Raw genomic sequence first — 3,320 nt, forward strand, 5'->3', positions numbered from 1 at the left:
TAACCTTTGACTCAGCTCTACTTTGAAGAATGTATACAAATCATTTTCACAAGTGGGCAAATATATATGTAACAGGATGTTCATTGCAGCTTCATTTATAATAATAAATACTGGCTATAACCCCAATGCCCAATGGTAGGTATTAAGTAAATAAACATTGGCACATTTAGAAAATGGAATACAGTGATTAAAAAGTTAAAGCAGTGCTTTATATCCTGCCGTGGAAAAAAGTGAAAAGCGAAAATTGAAAAAGATTATGTAGCATGAGCTTGTTTTTACTTTAAAATTACATACACATAATGTATACGTAGAAAAAGCATAGAGAAATAAACATCAAGGCTTAATTGTTTGGGGGAAGTGGGATTATAAGAGATTTTCACTTTCTATAGTAATTGTTAATTCATAGTTCTTATAGGATGTTGTGGGGATTAAATGAGTTGATACGTGTTACAAGGCAATTAAGACAGTACTTGGCACATAGAAGCTACTGTATAAATATTATTTCTGTTAAGTATTATTTAAATTTAAATAATATATAATATAAATATTATTTCTATTTCTATTAAATATTTGTGAAATATTTTAATAAGTATGCATTTATAAATTGGAAAAAAGGATAAATTAAATAAACAGGGTGGTGAAAATGCAGGCAGTATGTACAAAATGAAAGGAGTCCTGGTGGTGCAGTGGTTAAGCACTTGGCTGCTAACTGAAAGGTTGGCGGTTGGAACCCACCAGCTGCTCTTCAGGAGAAAGATGTGGTAGTCTGCTCCCGTAAAGATTACAGCCTTGGAAACCCTTGGAAACCCAATGGGGAGCTGTTCTACTCTGTCTTATAGGGTCGTTATAAGTTAGAATCTACTGAATAGCGATGAGTTTTTGGTTTTAGGTATAAAATATTTGAGCATTTTAAATGTGAATGAAAGTTTAAAAATAAGACGAAAACTTGAGTATGCCAAAGGGTCCTTTATGCATATTGGAAAAAAGAAGGTAGTTGAAGGGAAAGGTTGATAATTCTAAGGTCCCAGATGGAAGAGAATGGGAAACTATAATGATAATATCAACTGACATTTAATAAATACTTACCACGGGCCAGGTGTTTCAAATGTGTTAGAACCCACAGGGGGAAGAGGTTAAGCTGGGAAGGGGGAGGAACATCCTTTCCTTTGAGATTGGTACAAAGATTCTTAACCTCAACTCCCTGAAATTATATGCCAAATTTGGTGGGTACATGCATTTTTTAAAAAAAAATCCAAAAGAAGGCCCATAACCTTCATCAGATTTCTATAAAGGGTGTTTGAGCCCTCTCTTTCAAAGGTAAAAGAATTAAGGCAGGATGAAAGATTGGTTTAAAAATAAACATTCTGAGGTGAAGAGATGAGAAAATGTCTTCTGCAAGTTATCCCTTTCAAGAGCTAATTATTTTCTACTTTGAATTTTAAACGGAATGCGTGCTCAATCATTGAGTGTGTCTGAATTTTTGGTAGGTAGTATGGATTTTTTTCTTGCCTCATCCCACCAATCCTACCCTCAGAGTCCAGAGGGACATACGTGTCCCAAATAATTTTGATCAAAATCCACATTTTACCTACCAAAAATATTGATTTGGCACCACCCCATACAATACCCAGTAAAAACAGTCATTTGTGGCACACACTTGTTTCTTCCATTTCAAATAGTTATATAGGTCCCCACCTTGCAGCAGCACAAAGTGTAAGTGAGAGAACACCTTCCCAAGAAACCTCAGAGGCAGACAATGTAGGTGGGTGATATATGTCCCATGGGTCAGGAAAAGATTACCCTCTCAGTGAAATAGAGTTGTTGTTGTTGTTAGGTGCCATAGAGTCAATAACGACTCATAGTGACCCCATGTGACAGATTAGAACTACTCCCTTTTGGTTATAATCTTGATGGAAACAGATTGCCAGAGCCAGGGGTTTCTCCTGCTAGCCGCTAGGTGAAGAAGATTGCCAGGGGTTCCAACTGCCAACCTTTTGGTTAGCAGGCCAGCGCTTAACTGTTTGAGCCACCAGAGCTCCTTTGAAGTAGGATTAGATTCTCTTTAAGGACAGTGAAATTTGGTGATTACGACATTACCAAATTCTGGTGATTGGCTCATCTTTCCCCCCCTTCATTATATATGTCTAATGGCAGACTGAACTTCCATCCTACATGCTCCGCATCTAGTTTTCTTGGATCAATGTAATCTATCATCCATTCTTTCCACCTCCCCCAAACAATCTAAGTTCTTTCCAAACATCTTCTCAACTAAGTTTTCTTTGGTGAATCTTACTATTTCAGATTCTAGATTTGGCTGTCATCAACCTAACTTTGGATAGTTTAGTGCCTCTGGTTCAGTTTTTTTTTTTTTATTTGTCGACTGTCAATGATAATTTCAATGAGTTCTTATGAGGATCATCAAATAACGTCTATGAAACGCTCTTGCAAAGTTTTGGCAAATATCAGTCCTATGTAATCACAAAGCATAATAATTTTCAGTGTTAAGTGATTTTTTTTTTCTAAAGCTTTCTAAGAAATTGGTGTCCTGGACACAGCCTCATCCGTAAATAAAGAAAGTGGGTGGACGCTCCTCTCAGACTTTCGCTCCTTTTGTCTTTCGGTCGGATTAGAACTGTCATGGCGCCTTCAAGAAGAGAAGGAAGATCTTTGTCTAGCAGAATCATCGGGGGCTCCTGGACTGAGTAGAGTGGTGGACAGAAGGAAGGGCCCCAGGTGGGATGGAAAAGGCCGAACCCTCCGAGAGGTCTCCGCCGGTCCGGCTCAAGTGGAAGAGGCCCGATTGAAGACTCCCTCCCACTGACCGTCTAACCGGGGCACCGCCCACCCAGCCACCTTGTCCAATGGAAACCTAAGGCAGTGCGGCACCGCCCATCTGTTGGTCAGGACGCCGCGAGGGCGGGGCTGTAGTTCGGTTGCGCTGTGGAGCGCAGCTGTGAGGGAGTCTCTGTGATCCGGCGCCCCGGAACCCAAGCTGGAGCTGAAGCGCAGGCTGCGAGGAGCGGAGTCGGGAGGTGAGCGCAGAAGGGAACGAGGGGATCGGGTGGGAAGTCGGCTAGAGGACGAAAGGATCGGCTTCCGAGCCTCGGGGCATTGCACCCCGGCAGGCCGGTGCCGGAAGGCGGCCTTGCTCACTCGGAAGCCCTGGCCCGGCCCGCCTGAGCCCAGGGGCCGCCTCTGCCCCACAGTCCCTGCCTGGCCCTCCCCAACCTCCCCGGAGTGGCAGCGGCCCGGAATTTTGCCGGCGCGGGTCGGGAGGGCCCTGGCATTCGCGTCGAACTCTGACTGACGAGGGCGGGGTC

The 3,320-nt window shown here is 42.8% G+C and overlaps 1 protein-coding gene across 3 annotated transcripts in view; it reads left to right on the forward strand.

Annotated features, from left to right (window-relative positions):
* The first annotated feature begins 2,863 nt into the window (after nt 1-2,863).
* NRBP1 (nuclear receptor binding protein 1) overlaps nt 2,864-3,320 on the forward strand; it is an 11,600-nt gene continuing 11,143 nt past the window's right edge. The window contains exon 1 of one of the 3 annotated variants that reach the window (XM_004377624.2): nt 2,864-3,032. The gene's annotated coding sequence lies outside the window, so the exon portion shown is untranslated. The remainder of the gene's footprint in view (nt 3,033-3,320) is intronic. The other 2 variants (XM_023732441.1, XM_023732442.1) reach the window with 2 other exon arrangements.

This window comes from Trichechus manatus, unplaced genomic scaffold (genome assembly GCF_000243295.1).
Source record: "Trichechus manatus latirostris isolate Lorelei unplaced genomic scaffold, TriManLat1.0 scaffold00052, whole genome shotgun sequence".
Lineage (NCBI taxonomy): Eukaryota > Metazoa > Chordata > Mammalia > Sirenia > Trichechidae > Trichechus > Trichechus manatus.